Here is a 21,396-nt window from a genome sequence, read left to right as displayed (position 1 = left end):
TTCTTCCAATTCCTTTGGGATTTTATTGGCATCACCTCTTATGTGATAGCACATAATCGCCAGTGGAGGATGAGAATAAGTTTTCCACTTCATCCTAGAAATTTCTTTTCCAGTACTTAATTGATTAAATCACCTGTCTTGTCCTTGCATTATTCTGGAAATGGGAGAATCAGGGCTGCTGAGTCATAAGGTGTCATTAGAAAATGACAGCTGCTCACATTGGTGGAAACTGGACAGGGGCAGCCTTCCCTCTACAACGCGGGTGTTGCCACAACAGCAACAGGGTTCTCTGCTCACTAAGGACAGCGAGAGGCTCTATTTCAGCCCCTGCCTCTCCTCCCCAGGGCACTCGTCTACAGAGCACAATCTTCACAATATGTGGGAAGTATGGTTTTTTCTTGTTCTTAATGAGTTTCTATTTTTACGGCCCCGTTTTGCCTCATTATAAATAGGGCCTAAATCCAGCCATGTCCCAAATTAAGGTAAACTTTGCCAGTATGATTCTAGTGATTATTTCCTTTTTTTCTCTTTTTCTTTCATGCCTCCTCTTCCCTGTAAGTTATTATCAGCAGCCTTAACCTCAGGCCTATGGAGAATTGCATGGAGAAGCTGAGCTGTGATCATCCAGCATACAGTGGGTCTAAAGTGCAACCCCTCCACCCTGAGCCCTACATCTGGATTTATCTTTTTGTTTATTTCAAGGGCGAAGAGGCACTAAATTGATCCTAAGTCAATCATGTAAAAATTATATGCAGGCCACACAATTACATCTATGATCTTTATATTATTGTTGAAGCCAAAGTTTGAGTTACAAAGAATAATATCCATGATCCTTCACCCTCCACCAAGGGTTCATGAGGGTTACACAAAGGAAGAGCAGAAGGAATGCACAGAGCAAGAGCAACAGCCGTGTTCAAAATCTGAAGCTTGGGAGCTGATGAGAGACATTGCATGAAATATTTTGTTGACCTTTGCTTTTTTCTTCCATTGGAAATAGATTCAGCCTGTTTGCTAAAAATATGTAATGGTTCAAAAATTCAAACAATAAAGAGAAGCAAAAAGCAAAATGTGAGATTAAAAAATATCACATGTGAGACTCTGCTGCCATGAGATGACCACTGTGGACAGCCAGGTAGACATTCTTCTAGAGCTCTCTCTATAATCACACACATATGTGCTCACATGCATGCCTACACTCGCAAGCACATGCACACGCACTTACTGAAACGGAGTTACACTGTACATGCACAGTACATGGACACAACTTTAGGTTTTCATGTCAATAAGTACCTAACTCCTTGCGTTGCATAATTAACATATTTACAGGTTTTTTAAATGAAGAGTGTTGATCTATTCTTATGTCATTATTATGCTATTTTAATCACTAAAGTTTTACAACCTATTTTAATAACCTCATTTTTTTCAAGTCTCTGGATTTTATTAATTTTGGGGACATATATGGCATAATTTTATGTAAAACATCTACTTCATTTGCAATAATCTTAGATCCCTACAAGTTGCACGTGGGAGCTAAGCATATTCTTCAGAAAATGGATCTGTTCCCTTTTTGTCAATATAATATTTCCAATCATTCTTCCTCTATAGACTTTGGAATTGATCATTGCATTTTCTCTCTTTTCTAAGTTTCTGTAAAACCCGTAATAATACAAGATGAATAAAATGGTAAGCAAACAACCAAAATAATCAAACCAAACTACAATAATGAAAACAAAATATGACTGTATTGTTACAAGCTATCATGAATCAATAGTTTTCTTTTTCTTCATTGCAAGAACTATCACCTACTTTGATGACATTTTGTATTCATTAGTTTAAGAGTGGATTGTATTCCAAAAATAAAAAGCCCAAAGTGATCAATACAGTTGTATTGTAAATAACTTACCAAAGCTTATAAAATTACATAAAGTCAGGGAGAGAACACTTTTATCAAATGTTTTAAGAATTGAAAGCGAGTCACACCATATACTTTTCTGCCCTTTTAACAGAATGTAACATTCAGACATACAAAGGGATTCTATTTTAAGCATCGATACATTTTGGTATAAGAGATTTATTTAAAAATAAAGTTGTGTCTATGGGGCTCAAGGATATCTGCTCTATTACAAAAGGTGGAATACCTACCAAACCAAAGAAGAGATATTTCACTCCTCTGTGGAAACCAGACTTGGACGTTTCCTTTCACTATTGATATTGGAAACTGACTGTGGCCATGCTCATATCTGGGATGTAGTGAGGATGTGAGGGGCTGAGAGCTCACATGCCTCTTCTCCTAATCTCCTTGTTCAGTTCTGACTTTGGTCCTGAGCTGAGCACACACAGGAGACATGATGAAAATTCCCAAGGTGAATTGAATCCTGTGGATTTGATATGAATGTCAGAGGATTCATATTCTTTTAATATGAATCCTGTGGATGAATGTCTGACCCCTTTAAGATTATCAGACAACCTAGGGTAAAAGAGACTTATGTAAAACTTCATGTGGATCCTGAAGGCATTTTTCAGGAGATAAATTAGAATTGAGGATTCTATTGTCAGTCCGAATTCCCATTCTCACTGGTTGCATCTGTTGCATTCTGCTTTAAAATCACAAAGGGGAGCAAAATTAAAGTTAAAGAAACTGTGCAAATGTGGAGACAAGCACTCCCACCTTGCTGTCTGCTACATTGCATTCTTCCTGCAAAACCCAGCTCATATTCTGATCTGCCTCGAAAACTTCCCTATAACACCATCTCTCTAATTTTAAAGTTTCTACCCTGATTACTATCAACATGACAGAGTTTGTCCAAATCTGTTTTCCAATTGTCTTAAGTAAATTGATTTTATTGCCACACCTGGACTATAAACTTTTAAAGTCTGCAACTATGAGTTTTTTTTTAATTGCTCATAATGTTCAGTGTAGCACTAGGCAAACAGAGGGCCTTAATATATACTCATTAATTGAAAGATGTGTAGAAACTCCAAGTGTTTATACTTAATGGATACTGGAAGTTTCCAATCATCAGGAGAAAAAAATCCCAGAAATAACTAGAATCAGTTGATTGTGACCAATCAATTAAAATCTGTGCCCAAGACAAATTAATTGATCAATGATGAATTTCTTGGGAAATGCTGTAGCCAGTGGACTCTCTTAGACCTAATTATAAACCAGACTGGTTACCTCTCCTACAGTACTTCTGTCTTCACACTGAGAGTTGCTGCCATTTTTTTGGACCCCAAATATAACTGTCAGGCCACATTGAGATTGTAGGTGAGATTGGAGAATTTGTGTTTAGAATGGCCCCTATTAAATTGTTAAATTTCTTCCAATAGTCAACAGCCCTTTTATAAGAACAGATAAAGTGGATGTCTGAATTGATCCAAATTTTTTATGGGAAAAAGAAAGAAATCAAAGCTTAGCACTAGAGAAAACTACCAAACCAAAAAGTAAGCAATAAGAGAGGAAGAAAGGAACACAAGATATACACAACAATGGAAAACAATTCATAAAAAGCAGAAGTAAGTGGTTATCTATCAATAATAACCATGCATGTAAAAGGATTAAATTATCCAGTTAAAAGATACACAATGGCTGAATAGATTTATTCTAAAAAAAGACTTAACTATATGCTCCCTACAAGAGACATACTTCACCTGTAAAAGCACACATAGACTGAATGGGATAGAAAAGGATATTCCATGAAAATGAAAACCAAAAAAGAACAGAAACAGCTATAGTTATAAACACTTAAAATAGACTTTAAGTCAAAAACTAAAAAGAGACAAAGAAGATCATAATATAGTGATGAGATCAATTCAGCAAGAGGATATAACAATTGTAAACATATATGCACCCAACACAAGAGCACCCAAATACATAAAGCAAATATTATTAAATCTAAAGGGAGAGTCAGAGTGCGATACAATAATAGTAGGAAACTTCAACATCACCCTTTCAGCAATAAAAAAAAATAATCTCCAGACTAAAAATCAGTAAAGGAACATCAGATTTAAACTACCTTTCAGACCAAATGGGCCTAACAGACATTTACAAGACATTGCATTTATCAGTTACAGAATTCACATTCTTTTCAACTGCATATGGAACATTCTATAGCATAGATCATATATTAGGCCACAAAACAAGTCTCTGAAGACTTAAGAAGATTGAAATCATTATCCAGTATCTTTTCTGACTATAATGGTATAAAATGAGAAATCAATAACAGAAGGGACTTTGGAAATTTTACAAATACACGGAAATCAAAAGCCATGTTCCTGAATAACCAATGGGACATGAAGACATTAAAATAAAAATTAAAAATGTTATTGTGACAAATGAAAATGGAAACACAACATACCAAAACCGATGGTATACAATGAAAGCAGTTCTAAGAGAAAAAATTATAGCAATGAATGCCTACATCAAAAAAGGAGAAAGATCCAGCAAATGACCCAACATTACACCTCAAGGCATTAGAAATATGAGAGCAAACTCAACCTAAAATTAGAAGGAAGGAAATAAAAAAGATCACAGCAGAAACGAATGAAAGAGACCAGAAAAGCAATACAAAGGCAAAAAAACAAAGAGTTTGTTTTTTGGGAAGATAAATAAAGTTGACAAACCTGTCGCCTGACTAAGCAAAAAAGAGAGAGGACTCAAATAAGTAAAATGAGATGAAAAAGAAGACTTTACAACTGCTACCACGGGAATAAAAAGGATCATCAGAGACTATCACGAACAATTTAAGCCAAAAAATTGGATAAGTTAGAAGAAACAGATAAATTCCTGGACACATATAGTCTACAAAGATTGAAGCATGAAGAAATAGAAAGCCTGAACAGACCAAAAATGAGTGAGAAAATTGAATCAATAATAAGAAGTCCTCCATCAGAGGAAAATCCAGGCCCTGATGGCTTCATTACTGAATTTTACCAAACATTTAAAGAAAAACTACTATCAATTTTTCTCAAACTATTTTGAAAAATTAAAGAGGAGGGAATTTTCCCTAAACCATTCTATAAGGCCAGCATTATACAGATAGTAAAACAAGTCAAGGACAACACACAAAAAGGAAACTGCAAACCAATATTCCTCATGAACATAAATGCAAAAATCGTTAATACAGTATTAGCAAACCACATTCAACAGCACATTAATGAGAGCATTCACCATGACAAAGTAGGATTCATCCCAGGAATTCATGAATGATTCAACATATGCAAGTCAATAAGTGTGATATATCACGTTAATAGAATGAAGGACAAAAACCATATGACTATTTCAATAGCTGCAGAAAAAATACTTTTGACAAAATCTAACATCTCTTAATGACAAAAATCTCAACGAATTAGGTATAGAAGGAATGTAACCCAACATAATAAAGGTCATATAACACAAAGCCACAGCTAACATACTGAATGGGGAAAAGTTGAAAACATTTTTCAAACGATCTGGAACAACACAAGGATATTTACTTTTACCACTTCTATTCAATACAGTACTGAAAGTCCGAGCCAGAGCAATTACGCAAAGAAAGAAACAGAAAGCATCCAAATTAGAAAGGAAGAAGTTAAATTGTCTCTGTTTTCAGATGACATAATCTTATGTAAAGAAAAGCCTGTAGACTTCACTGAAAACCTTTTAGATTTAATAAACAAATTCAGTAATGTTGCAGGGTACAAAATAAATATACAAAAATCTGCAGTGTTTCTATACACCAATAGCAAACTATCCAAAAAAGAAATCAAGAAAACAATCCCACTCACAGTGTCTACCAAAAAAATTAAAATACTTAGGAGTAAATTTAATGAATGAGGTTATAGATCTCTATGGTGAAAACTATAGAACATTTATGAAAGAAATTGAAGGAGGCACCAATAAATTGAATGATATGCTGGGTTCATGGATTGAAAAACATGAATTTTTTTTAAAAAGTACATACTACCCAAAGCAATCTACAAATTCAATGCAATTCTTATCAAAATATTAATGACATTCTTCACAGAAATAGAAAAAGAATTTCTAAAATTTGTATGGAACCATAAAAAACTCTGAATAGGCAAGGCAATCTTGAGCACAAAGATACTATTTAGCCATAAAAAATAAAATCCTGTCATTTGCAACAACATGGATGAAACTAGAGGTCATTATGTTAAGTGAAATAAGCCAGGCACAGAAAGATAAATATGACGTGATCTCCCTCATATGTGAAAAGAAATGAGTTCTCATTTCTCTCCTGTGAGTTCAAAAAGTTGAATTCATAATGTGGAGAGTAGAATGGTGGTTCCTGGAGGCTGGGTGGTTATGGAGGAAAAGAGATGGGGAGACATTGGGCAAAGGATATATTAGACAGGAGGAGAAGAAAAGTAGAGTAAGTAAATATAGAGAGACACAAAGTAGATAAGTGATCGCAGTGATTGCCTGGGGTTGGGGGTGGCGGAAGGAGAGGGTCAGGGGCAGAAATTGGGATGACTGCTAATTGTTTCTCTCTTGGATGATGAAAATGCTCTAAAATTGATTGCAGTGATGGTTGTACAACTCTGTGAACATACGAAAAACCAGTGGATTATATATGCTTTAAATGGGTGAATTGTATGATATGTGAATTATACCTCAATAAAGCTGTTTAATAAATCAATAAATAAAATTGGGTTTTTGCCTGTCTGTCTGTTTTCTTTTGAAAGTTGTGATTAATGGTCAGAGAGACAAGAGGCGTGGGCCTACAAGTAAAACATGGTTAAAAAGACAAACTGCATATATGGAAGGGGCCCAGTTTCAGTTTTCTGTGTAAGTCAAGATGAATTAAAGACTTAAACGTAAGCCCTAAAACGAAAAATGCCCTAGAAGAAAACCTAGGCAATACCATTCAGGACATAGGCATGGGCAAAGACTTCATGACTAAAACACCAAATGCAATGGCAACAAAAGCCAAAATTGACAAATGGGATCTAATTAAATCAAAGAGCTTCTGCACAGCAAAAAAAAAAAACTACCATCAGAGTGAACAGGCAACCTACAGAATGGAAGAAAATTTTTGCAATCTATCCATCTGACAAAGGGCTAATATTCAGAATCTCCAAAGAACTTAAATTTACAAGAAAAAAAAAAAACCCCTCACACAGTGGGCAAAGGATATGAACAGACGCTTCTCAAAAGAAGACATTCATACAGCCAAAAAACATGAAAAAAAGCTCATCATCACTGGTCATCAGAGAAATGCAAATCAAAACTGCAATGGGATGCCATCTCACGCCAGTTAGAATGGGGATCATTAAAAAGTCAGGAAACAATAGATGCTGGGGAGGATGTGGAGAAATAGGAGAACTTTTACACTGTTGGTGGGAGTGTGAATTAGTTCAACCATTGTTGAAGACAGTGTGGTGATTCCTCAAGGATCTAGAACCAGAAATATCATTTGACCCAGCAATCCTTTTACTGGGTATATACCCAAAGGATTATAAATCATTCTACCATAAAGACATATGCACACATATGTTTATTGCAGCACTATTCACAATAGAAAAAACTTGGAACCAACCCAAATGCCCATCAGTGATAGACTGGATAAAGAAAATGTAGCACATATACACCATGGAATACTATGCAGCCATAAAAAATGAGTTCATGTCCTTTGCAGGGACACGGATGAAGCTGGAAACCATCATTCTCAGCAAACTAACACAGGAGCAGAAAACCAAACACCGCATGTTCTCACTCATAAGTGGGAGTTGAACAATGAGAACACATGGAGGCAGGGAGGGGAACATCACACACAAGGGCCTGTCAGGGGGTGGGGGGCTAGGGGAGGGATAGCATTGGGAGAAATACCTAATGTAGATGATGGGTTGATGGGTGCAGCAAACCATCATGGCATATGTATACCTATGTAACAAACTTGCACGTTCTGCATGTGTATCCCAGAACTTCAAGTATAAAAAAAGAGAAAAGGATATACAATATTTAAAAAAGGAATACAATCCCTTAAACTGAATAGCTTTTTCCAAAAAAGTAATTTTTATTGTATGTGTGTGTGTGTGTATATATATATATATATATGACATGTGTGTGTGTGTATGTATGTCTATATATCTACATATATCTATATATAGATTTAGATATTTACTTTGTGTAGGCTCCATAGGCGAGAGGATGAGGAAAGAATGGTAATCGAAGAAGTGGAGGTTTTAGAGATGTTAAGAAAAAGTAAAGTCAGAGCAAATGATCTAAAAGGAGAAAAGGTTGTGGTCCGTGGGTGGAACATTTGGATTTAGGCTTTCGGGGATGGAGCTGGTCTGGGTGAGGATGTGATCCTAATGCGGCAACAGAGCAAGTGAAGGCTGGCGGCTGACGGAGCTCTTGGGGTGGAGATCCTGACCCGGAGTGGAAATGTTCCTCTAGTGGGGGACAGAGGGTGGGGACAGCAGTGTGCCTCTCTCATGCGAAACATTCTCCCTGCAATCTCTAGGCTCCTGAAATCTGATTCTGTACTGGCAATAGGCTGGAGGCCTACTTGTGGTCCAGAAGCAGAACCTCTTGATCTGCTGACATATGACCGGCAAAGACTAGGTACTTGCTGGCCCTTCCCTTGCCTTTCCAACAAAAAAAGGTGGAAGAGGGATAAGATATGCATAAGAAGCACTGCCATAGGTAAAGGAGAGGGATGATCTTTAGTAAGTCAGTAAATCTTAGCTTAGCTATTTGAGAGAGATACTTAAACACTCAAAATTCATTTTTCAGACTCCAAATTCTTTCAGATATTTCAAACTAAAATATTGCTGCTGAAAACTTCCTTACCCTCTTGTGAAGTCTTGCACTTTAAGATTTTTTTTTTTTGGCAATTGTATTTGATGATTACAAAGCAAATAATTGGTCCATTTTGACCAGGAGAAGTCAGCTGATAGTGTGACTATCCCCCTGGTCTTTTCCCCCAGAGAAATCTATTTGTTTGTCAGTATCTATTTGTTTTTATAATGCTAGAAACATGCACACACACACTTTTTATATAACCTTTGATATAAAAGAATTTTGTTATGATACAGAAGTTGCCAATGTAGCTATAAAATATGTTTCAGGAGGAATCTTTATGATTGAGTTTAAATAGTTCACCCTCCACTGACTCTTGGGATGACCCTTGCCTGTCATTTACTTTTTGGTGGTGGAACAGTCATTGCTCGGGAGAAAAAAAAATCCATGGGGTCAGTGAGGAGGCAGAGCCCTGGGTCCTGGAGACAGGGCACAGTCTCTATCCCGGCGCCCTATGTCCTTCTCCCTGTTTTCCTTTGAGTATCTCACTCCCAGCACCTCTGCATGTCTGCATGTAGGGAGGGTTTGTGCTGAAGCTCAGAGTAAAAGGTCATTAGAGAGAATGGAAAAAAATCTGCTACAGCAAATTTTGTTCTTTTAAGATTTATTTATCTCAAATTTCTGATTGGGTAGTAAGTTTTGGCAAAGTTTAGAAGGTCTTCCTTGGTAAATGTGTTTTAATCTCTCCTGGAAATTGGAAACTCGTAAAGAATGTGTTGAAGTTCTGAAGAAGGGAACACTTCTCCCTGTTTGATCTGGTGGAAGATAGCTATGAAGAGTTGACATAAACAGTCGACAATGACCAGGACTAACAGTAGCTTTGGAGTGAGGACAGGTATTTGTTTTGTCTGGTTAGAATTTCCCTCTACAATGCATGTTGGAGACAGGTCTGGTGAGAGAGGCTGAAGGAGGACCTTTTGGGTGATGAGCCCGAAGGCTCTAAGTTGATAAAAGAACCCCATGAATCAACACAACAAAAGTTGTTGCCTGGAAGCTGCAATGTGCCCTTGGAGATTCACAGCAGAGCTGAGGTTTACAAACAGGGTAATTAAAGTTGCTAAACGGTACAGCTCCCCTTAGCTCCCACCCTAGTGGTGAAATAATTGGGCCCAAAGGTGCTGGGGGAAGGAAATGAGGTTTTGGTGGTTTACAGGGCATGTGGGCTTTCTAGCCATGAAACATAATCCTAATTGGAGGAATTGTATTAGAAGTTGGCCATGTTGCAAAGGGCAGGATGCTTAAGAAAGTGAGCACTTTTTAACAGTACTGTCTACAAATGGCTTACTTTCAAGGGGAATAAAAATGAGTAATAGACCCCCATCTCTCGAAAGCAGCAACATGTCATTTTCAGATACGGATCTCTAAAAAGCAACGGTCTGTTTTTCTTTTTCCCTCCAATAAAAACTTCTGTCCTAAAAAGGTTTTCTCAAAACTTATCTGCTTATGCTGTTTGGGAACTTTCTTCTGCCCAGCTCCTCCTTGGCTCCTGGTTGGTTCCTGGTGGGAAGAAAAAACAGTGGATAAACAGCCATGTCCCAACCTAGATATAGCAGGTGGAATGAACTTCTTTCCCAACTCAGAGCTAGTGTTCTCGGCTTCTTTCCTCGCCCTGTTCCCTCACTCTTATTCCTGACTCCAGGTTGTTCAGTGTGCTGAACAACCTCAGAGATACTTATATGGATTACATGTTTATGATATTTCCTATTGCCGTTCAGTCTGCAACCTGCACAACTGTACTATGACAGTCCTGGGAGGCAAATTTAGGAATTTCCCAACTCTATCAACTGTCCAGAAATAAAACTTCCCTGAAAAAAAAAGTTTTCATTAAGAAAATTTCAATTATAAAATATATACATTTACCCATTCTTTAAGTAAATATGTATTAAGCGGGCCTACTTTTGGCCAAGTGAGTTTAAAGCTCTGGAAAGAGAGGTGAACTAAATGGCATAGGGGAAAATTTGTGGTTCAGTGGAAAACTATGGATTGTCTAGATGCTAGAGAAGTTTAGAGGCGCATGGAGGGGAACTGAGTTAGTAGATCTTTATTCTGCGAGGATTATTTTATAAACTTGCAAATTGTAGGTAGTTGATAGCAGTGTGAAATAATTCTTGTTTACCAACATGCAATTCTGTCGACAGAGGTTCCGTGGAATTATATCTTCTCCCTGTGGAAAAACCAGTTTTAACCCCATCTGGATATCTCTTCCTACATTTTATTACACTATAAAAATGTGTTCTTTTTGTTTTTAACTTCTCTTTAGAACTGCTTATGACATCCTTTTGGTTCTCTCATTGCTTGAATTAAATAAAATACTCAACATGTTCTCATTTTATATCTTTATATTTTACTTTATAATAGCAATATTTTGTTATAATAGTTATAATAGCAATTTTCAAAAAATTGTTTTTCCCATAGACTGTGTCCTCAAACTCAAAACCAGAAAACTTGTAGAACAAAACACAGCAAAGCAAAAAGTAAAGTAAAAACAGATATTATTTATAACCCTACCATCCACAGGAAAGCTGATAATAAATCAGGGTTCCGTTGTATTTGAATGAATATAGATTTTTTTTTGTAAAACTGAACTTATTCTGCATATGTAACATGTTTTATTTTTACTTTGCAATATAATGAGTAATACGCATTTAAAAAATATCCACAAGCAGGTCTAGTTCATCTAAACAGCAGTTTGCTTTAGGAATCAGCTAAAATAATTATGAGCATTCTGACAGGCTAAAAAATTTAACTGGAAACCACAAATGTGGTATAGGCGTCATGGCAGCAAAGGGGGACCTGGATACAGAATTAAAAGCATCTAACAGGACACAGTCAAGACAAGAAGCCTGTAGATCTAAAGTGTGGTCTTAGAAAAGATACCAATAACAAAGCCGATACTCACCCAGGTGAACCGCAAAGACTGTTTTCTGTTTTGATTTTTAAAGAATTGTTGATTGTGTCCACCTGGAAGATGGGCTCACTTTCTCATTTTTCTTTTGGGGTCAACCTTGACAAGTATATACATGTGTCATATGTGCAATAGATTCATATGCATAGGCACAGTTTAGGAGTTTCAGCATGTACCATATTGAATGTTTTATTGTCATTCAAAATCGGACATCTTGCTTCCAATCCGATACCCACTTGCTATAATGTCTGCTCTGGTAACTACCAATGCAGCAGGGTCCCAGATGGGAGGGTCGAAATCTGCAGCCATGGGTCAGAGTTGTTTTTTGAATATTCCCAGCTTTCTTTCTAGACACCGAGCATAAACCATTCTGGGACAGAGCCCATGGTTTATCCAACTCATGAGGTAATCCAACAGTACCTGTTCAATTTAAGGGCATGATTAGGTCCAAATCTTTGACTTTCTTAGAAAACTAACGTGGATATATTATTCAAATTGATCTGCACCGTTGTTGAAGTTGTTCTGAGCTTTTATTACCTCTTGGAGTCATTGGTCTACATAGCTTACTTACTATCCAAAGTAATATCACTTTCTATTTTCCCAGCCATTCTTTCAGATTCAACAAATAGTTTGATGCTCCAGCTTTTTGAATTTCGAGAGTAATCTAAATTTACTTATCCATTTCTTTTATAGCTTAAAAAGTTACATAGCATCCTCTTTTAATCCCTATCTTCTATCATCACTCTTTTCTTTGTGTTAGTGAATTGCTAAGATGCAGATATCTTGAGATTCTGTGCTCCTAGAGGGCAGAGTTCATGACGATAATCTGTAATCTTCTGTAAAACTTACACTGACTGCATGTAACAGGTGCACAGTAAAGTCTTGTTGATCCATTCAATAAGAAATATTGCAAATCTATCTTCCTCTTTCCTCAAATTTTTAATTCGTTTTCACAGGGATGTTTCTTTTTTAAAGCATATGTATCTAAATTTTGCCACAGGCCACTGCCTGATTGTCCCTGAGGAGTTCACCTCATCCTCATTCCAGTCATTTTTGTTTTTTCCAAGACGGAGTCCTGCTCTGTCACTCAGGCTGGAGTGTAGTGGTGTGACCTCGGCCCACTGCAACCTCCACCTCCCAAGTTCAAGTGACTCTCCCCCCTCAGCCTCCCCAGCAGCTGGAATCACAGGGGTGTGCCACCATGCCTGGCTAATTTTTGTATTTTGAGTAAAGATGGGGTTTCACCATGTTGTCCAGGCTGGTCTCGAACTCCTGACCTCAAGTGATCTGCCCACCTCGGCCTCCCAAAGTGCTGGGATTACAGGAGTGAGCCACTGGGCCCAGCCCCAGTCATTCTTTATACACGTTGCAGTAGGGTAGTGGGCGAGGCCACCAGAACCCACTTCAGGCCTTCCCTGTCTGTGCCCAGGCAGAGGGAACCAGGATGCTTAGTTGTCCTGGGTGCCCCTGACAACTCACTCCTCCTGCAGACTACAAAAGGTGGGGCTTGCCATAGTGCAAAACAAAGCACGCTTCGTTCCTTGTTTCTTTGCCTTTAATCCTGCCTTGCAAAATCCTAAAAAGCCTTGACAAAGAACAAAATTGTTGGGAATTCTCCTAGTAACTCTACAGAAGATTGTTCAACAGACTATTTTCCAAAACAGGAAGCTTTCACTGGTCCTAGCCATGCACTTATTGAAAAGGATTAGTTTATTTGGAAAGACAGAAGAAGAGAAAACATGCAAAGAATTTCGATTCACTTTTTTTTTTTTTATGTTAGAAAATGATGTGACTACATTTGCTACCTGAACATGAATGAGTGGAGGTCTAAGAATCCCAGGAGGAGACACATCGAGAAAACTTTACTGTGATCTGTTGCTGTTGATAAACACACTTCTAGTTCTCTTAATTGGAATCACCTTTTTCCAGTGCCTTCGTTGGCTTCTGCACCTGAACACACGGGTTTGGTACTGTTGGGGCCTCTTGCTTTCACTGGGAATTGGTGAGACGCAGATAGCGGTGGGTTCCAGCCTGGGTTTTGGCACCTTGACAGCCTCTGGGACCATCCGCCTCTCCTCCCAATGTGTGAGCATAGGTAGCTCTAAACAGTGTGCTTCCCAGGCCCTTGGAACATGGGGAACTCTGACACTCTGCCAACTCTTCTCATTAGTGCACTTTGCAGCTGTGGAACAATCATTTGGCCAAGATGATGCAGACAGAATATCAAACTGTTTCTTGGAGGGGCAAGGCCTGACATGGGGAGTAGCCCTGTCCAGCACAGCATCAACAGGCCAGGCACCAGCATCAGGCACATCAAATGCAGTCACCAAAATCCCCTGGGCAGGGCAAGAACACTCATTTCTTTTACTGATGCCTGGGCTGAGAGGAAATGATTTCCATCCTGACTGGTCAATTTCTCCTTTAAGTATTTATGACCTTAAGACCAAACATTATGCCCCAGGCATAGTATGTATATTTAACAGATATATTTTGAACATGTAATAGCACAATCCTAAATCTTCACGGGCCATCCTAGCTTTAGAACTCTAAAGATGCGTTTGGCACGTTGCATTCCGGAAAGTTATGGCAGATGCAGGCTCCTCGTGGAACCCATTAACTCTAGTGCCCTGGATTCACGTGCTGTCTCCCAGTTGCTTTCAAAATTCAGCTCCAAATACCTTTCTCTTGTCTCTTTTCCTTCCAGTCACATAAGGAGGTCACTGATCCCCTCTCTTTCCTTTCCTTATGGACTTCCAGAAAAAAGAAGGAAGGGAGGCAACCCGGTCGTTTGGAAGACACACTCTCAGATCACATCTATTGGCGCCCTGCAGACTGAGTGCTGAGCGCAGTCACCACTGAGAGCAACTCTCCTCCTCTCTTCCTCTCTCTCTCTCAAGTTTTAAATTTCCCCAGCTAGTGTAAAACTTAATGAAAGCCCTGGAGTATACAATAGCATTTTGAAAACAGGAATTTGTGACTGCTGTGAATCATCACTCAGCAGGGACCCAGAAATGTGCATTGTGGGAGGAACACACGAGCCCCTCTCTTTTTTACTGGGAATTTATTACAGGCGGGTCATTATTTACAATGCACCATTCACATCCTCTAAAGAGCCAATAAACTGGCTGCTGAATATGCATTTTGCTCTGTGGTGAACACAGATGTTTCCAGCTAATATCCATTTCATTTAATTTCTTTTCTCCTTTTTTTTTAAAAAAATTCTATCTTGCTATTTCTGTAGCAGCTGGGTAACTATTTGCCCGTCTTCAGTTTGGGAATCACTCCTCATATTTATTACCATTGGTGCCATTCATGTTGCTATACTTAAAAGTCTGTCAGCATTTCCATTAAAAGCTACTGTTTCTGTGAGTTCAAAACCAGGCTGGTAAAGGTTTCTGAGGGTTAAACGTTGGGCAGATGAGGCCCCAGCTTGGGATCACATCACTTTAACAAAGTGTAGAAATAAAATCAGTTAGGGTGTTTTAGTGTTATGGGTTTACAAGCTGAAAAAAGGGAGATGGAAACATTGATTTCAAAAGCTGTTTTGCATTTCTGTAAATGAAATACTGTCCTTTGCAACTTAAGGTTTTTTAACCATTAATCTTTGAATTTTTCTAATGTTTGCTGGAGAGAGGAAAATTAGCAGTGATCATTTAATGATTCACCTTAGAAGCAGATTTTACACTATTTAAACTTTGGTTGACAATGATCCTGCCCAGTGGTCTCCATCATCTTTGCAATAACATGATGTAATAGCGTACACATCATAACTCAATATGGTCTTCAATCTTGTGCCTTCAATATAGTAGACAGTCAACGTACAGTGATCCTATTGAACTCACTGATGATTGTACTGTCTATAGTATACAGCTTAGCACTTAATTTTATCATTCTATCATGTATATAATTCTACTTTGCATATATATGATATATGTATGTGTGTATATATACATGTACCTATATTTGTGTATATATGTACATGTGTATATATATATGAGTGTGTGTGTGTGTGTGTGTGTGTATGTGACTATATATACATAAAAGCACTACTATCCAATACACGCAGCAGTATTTTTCCAACTGACCTGAAACCTCTTCCTGGTAAATACTGCAAAACAGCAAACAAACTAACAAGTTGTTAAGCACTTGTTAGGTGCCAGCTAAGAGTCTGTTTTGTGTTTTCATGAGTATTTTCTCATTTAATCCTCACAACAACATGGTATGATAAGATGACAGCACTCTACTCCCTGTTATAGAGGCTACCTTCCACCAGGCTGAGCAGAGATGTTTTGTAAATGTTTTGAATTATTATTTCAAAAGTTATTTGCAGGTTATATGAAGCTATCTCAATTACAAAAAGCAAGGACTAGCAACAAAATTAATGTCATGAAAAATCGTTGTTTCTGACTTAAGAAGATATTTCCCTTATTTCTGAAGTTTTCTTTTCTCAGAACATGGCTTAGAGCAAGGGGTGGTGTAGAAAATTCAGCCAAAATGAAATACACATCCAAGAATGAAGCCAAACGGTCTGTTGGAAAAAATTTTAGAAAACCAACTCATCTTGCTGGAGGTGAATTAGTTAAGGAAAATATAGATTTCTGTTTTCATATAGTTTCCATACTTTATTACCATTTCATTTCCTAACGCAAACACCACTTAAGGTTGTCAGTTTTGGCATGAACTCCCTATGAGTTCTAAGGTCATCACTATATGAGTTTGATCATATTGTATGAGTTCTGGGATTATTAATGAAGTATTAACAGAGGATTAATGGAGAATGGTCACGCTAAATACCTACCAAATAGGAAGAGTATATTGTGCAAATTTAGATGTTCAAATTATTCTGGACTTAAGATCATCTTAGCATGCATTTTCGCAGAAAATTTAAATAGCTCTTTTAGCTTGATTAAAAACGGTCAAGCTTATATTTTAAAAACATTTAATTTATAACTTTCACTGATACTCATTAACCTTGAAAAAGACTTTCAGATTGAATTATATTTGTGGAAGGTCCTCAAGTGTATGTTTCTGTGATAATCAGGGCTTTTAAAATCTCTCTTCCATTTGAGCGATGGCCTCTAACTTCTGTCTTTGTGACTCAGATGGTCTTTTGAGCAGAAATAGTCTTTTGTCTACACTGTCTCAAATGTCCTCCTCACCTCAGGAAAATTTCTCATACTCTGTCTTTGCTAAGTGAACATCAGAAATAAATGAAAAAAAAAATTCACTCTTATGCCAAAAATAAAGTTAACATAACATTAATGAGGTGGCTTAAACCTCTAAGTCCCAGGCCATTCATTGACACAAAACTGAGACTTCATCCTTCACCACCAGTATGTTCACGGATATGTCCCAGGATGGAGTTCTCTCAGCTGATGGTAACTTCACTTCTGGAAGGAAACTTGATATTGCAGGGTGAGACCTGGGAGATCCTCTTTCTTCCCCTCCCTTCCACCCTTTCTCCAGTTCTTTGAACTTCCTTCTTTGCCGCTCTTCTTCCTCTTTCCTGGATCTGTCTTTTATTTTCTTTATGTTCAATTTGTTAAAAAGAGAAAATATGTATTTTGTGACTGTATTAACGTGTAGATTAAGTGTTAAATGATAGTTTTTCTTTTTTTTTTTATTCCTTTACACCTTAAGCTGATTGGCTTTTAAATTTTTTCACTCTATAAGCCGATAATTAAATCTTAGACTGAATGGCAATAACAATAATGTTTGTTTTAAGAATATTATACTTACATAAAAAGTCAGTAGATGGTAATTGATGGGTCTATTTTAGTCTACCATGTAAATAATAAAGAATTTCAAACTATTTTCTCTAAGTTATCTTCTGGCAAAACAGAATGGCTCATCTGATTTATATAGTGTAAACAATCAGTGTAACAAAAACAGAGTTTACTAGTTCCTTTAATTGTTCTATTGTTTGGTGAAATTGATTTCAGTAACAGGACTATTTTTTTAAAACCCTGGGTTCAGCTGGGCTCGGTGGTTCACACCTGTAATCCCAGCATTTTGGGAGGCCGAGGCAGGCAGATCACCTGAGGTCAGCAGTTCGAGACCAGCCTGACCAACATGGAGAAACCCCCTCTCTACTAAAAATTAAAAAAAAAAAATTAGCTGGGCATGGTGGCGGACACCTGTAATCCCAGCTACTCGGGAGCCTGAGGCAGGAGAATCACTTGAACCTGGAGGCGGAGATTGAGGTGAGCCAAGGTTGTGCCATTGTACCCCAGCCTGGGTTACAAGAGTGAAACTCCATCTCAAAACCAAACAAAAAATGCCTGGGTTCATAGAAGCATAATGAAATATCACAGTGGCTGGGGTTGGAATGGGGACCAGGTTGGAATGGGGATCGTTGCCAACTCTGCATCTTCCATTGTGCTGCCAACTCCGTGTCTTCCATTGTGCTGCTGAAGTTCTACAAAAAACAAACAAACAAACAAAAAAAACAAACAAAAAAAAAAAACAGAAGAGACAAAACCCTGCTACACCAAAATCTGATCAAGTCAGTGGAATATTATCCAGCCCTAAAAATGAAGAAAATTCTGACACTTGCTTCAATGTGAATGAATCTTGAGGACGTCATGCGATGTGAAATAAGTCAGTCACAAAGGGAAACACACTGTCTGATTCCATTTATATGAGGTACCTAGAGTAGTCCAGGTTATAGAGACAGAAAGTAGAAGAACAGGAAACCAGCAAGCCTATAAAAGAACTCAAGAACACCACTAACCAACAAGACCTAATTTATGTTTATGAAATAATTCACCCCAAACCAGAGGAGTACACATTCTTTTCCAAGGCCCTTAGAACATACAGCAAGATAGTCCATGAAAATCCAGAGCAAATTTAAAATAATTGCAATCATATGCAGTGAGTTCAACAAGGTTTCAGGATACAAGATCAACAGACAAAGATCAACTGTATTTATGTATACTAGCAATACATACTTGAAAAGCAAAATTAAAAATATAATTCCTTTTATAGTTTCTTAATATGAATGAAATAGTCATAAATGTAAAAAAAAAACCACAAGCTTGTATTCTGAAAACTACACAACATTGATAAAAGAAACCAAAGAAGATCTAGATAGAGAGAGATACTGTGTTCATGGATTAGAAGACAACGTAGTAAAGACATCAATTGATCTATTGACTAAATTGATGTATAGGCTTCATAAAACTTACATTAAAAACCAAGCAAGATTTTTTTTGTAGAGACAAGATTATTCTGAAATTTGTTTGGAAAGGCAAAGTAACCAGAATAGCAAAAACAATGTTGAATACAAAGAATACATTTCAAAGGGTCACTCTACCTGAATTCAATACTTCTTGTATAGTGACAGTAACCTAAACTATGTAGTGCTGATGGAAGGATGGACACATAGATCAGGGGAACAGAACAGAGAAAAGGAATTACCCCTAAACATATGCCCAGGTAATTTTTGACTAAGATGTAAAAGCAGTTCAATGGAGGAATCATTTTCAACAAATGTTACTGGAACATTTGGATTTCCATAGGCAAAAAGTAAACTTCAGCCTGAGCCTCACACCTTATACAAAAATTAACTCAAAATAGAGCAAAGATTTAAATGTAAAAATAAAACTAAAATTTTTAGAAAGACACAATTCAAAATCTTCAAGATTAAGACTTGATGCAGAGTTCTTAAACAAGACACCAAAAGCACAATCCATAAAAGGAAAAAATCTGTAAATTGGACTTCATCAAGATCAAAAAGGTTTGCTCTGCAAAAGACCCTGTTAGGAGGATCAAAAGACAAGCTACAGACAGGGAAAAAATATTTGCAAATCACATGTCTGAGAAAGGACTCACATCTAGAATATGTAAAGGACTCTCAGAACCCAACAGTAAAACATCAAACAATCCAATTAGAAAATGTGCAAAAGACATGAAGAGACATTTACTAAAGAGAGTGTACATGGGGCAAAAAAGCACTTGAAAAGATTTCTAGCATCATTAGCTATTAAAGAAATGCAAATTAAGGCCACAATAAGAATCACTACATACCTATTAGAACAAGTAAAATAAAACAGAATGGCAACACCAAATGCTGGCGAAGTTGCAAAGAAACTAGATTTCTCACATATTGCTGTGCAATGTCAAGTGATACAGCCACTCTGGAAAGCAGTTCAACAGTTTCTTAAGAAACTAAACATATACTTATTATATTTCCTAGCAGTCGTACTCCTGGGCGATTATCTCAGAGAAAAGATATCTTATGTCTACACAAAAATCTGCAATGGTTGTTTATAGCAACTTTGTTTGCAATAGCTAAAAAACACTAAAATTACCGACAATTGGTGCATGATTAAGTATGGTACGTCCATACCAGAGAATAATACAGCAATAAGGAAAAATAAACTACTGACATGTGCAACAACTTGCATGGATGGCAAAGGAATTAGGGCAAGTAAAACAAGCCAATCTCAAAAGGTCACATACTATATGATTTATAGAGCATTCTTGAAATGATCAAATTAAAGAGGTGGATATCAGATTAGTAATTGCCGGGATTGAGAGATGGTGGGGGCTGGATGGCTTGACTTTAAAGGGGAAGCAAAAAGGATGCCTTTGTGATGATGGAGCAGTTACGTATCTTGTCTGCGGTGGTGGTTACAGAAATCTACACATACCACCAATGACACAAAACTATTTGCACACTGTGTCTGCACCAGTTTCCTGGCTTTGATATTGTAGGGTAGCTACATAAGATGTAGCCAACAGGGGGAACTGGGCAGAGGATTCACAGGATCAATCTGTACTATTTTTGCAACTTCCTGTGAATGTATAGTTTTTCAAGACAAAAATGTTAAAAAGAAACAAAAGTCCACATTATACTTAGTGGTGACACGCTGCAAAAATTCTCATCAGAATCAGGAATAAGGCAATTTTATTTGTTATCAACGTCATCCTTCTAATTAATGCTGGAAGTCTGGCCAGTGTAGGGGAAGGAAGAATTATTATTAGAAAGAGACCTAATAACTCTTTGATGTTTCTACAATTGTATACTTGTAATACCAAATGAATCTAAAAGAGTTAAATTAAGCAAAGTGATAGAAAGTCAAATAAATAAAAAAATATTTTTATCTACATTGTAATAATAGGCTGGAAATATTTATGGCAAAAATTACATTAATCAAAAGAAAGTGAGTGGTCTCACCTTAAGAAAAGACTTAGCTAATAAAAATGAAGAATGTGCCTCTAGTAACATAAAGACAGTTTAAGAAATAAGAAGGCATATTATTTTTCTTGATACTAAATTATTAGTGTAAATATAAGTCTTCCTCAAATTTTAGTGGAGTAGTGATTTTGGAAAATTCAATGAATGATCCTAAAATAATCTGAAACAATAAATAGTGAAAATGACTTCTGAAGGTTTTATTGAGGTCTAATTTACATGCATAACACTCTCTCACTTTAAGTGTGCAATACAATGATTTTTAGTAAATTTACAAAATTGTGCAATCATCACCATAATCTAGCTTTAGAATGTCTCCATCACAGCAAATAAAAGTGTCATCCCCATATTCAGTCACTGTCTGATACCACCCCAGCCCTGGCAACTACTCATCTACTTTCTATCTTTATAGATGTCCCTATTCAAAACGATTTGCATAAATGGAATCAGGCAACATGTGGCCTTTGTGTCTGGCTTCTTGTACTTAGC

This window comes from Nomascus leucogenys, chromosome 4 (assembly GCF_006542625.1).
Source record: "Nomascus leucogenys isolate Asia chromosome 4, Asia_NLE_v1, whole genome shotgun sequence".
NCBI lineage: Eukaryota > Metazoa > Chordata > Mammalia > Primates > Hylobatidae > Nomascus > Nomascus leucogenys.
Note: the sequence above shows the minus strand (reverse complement) of the source record.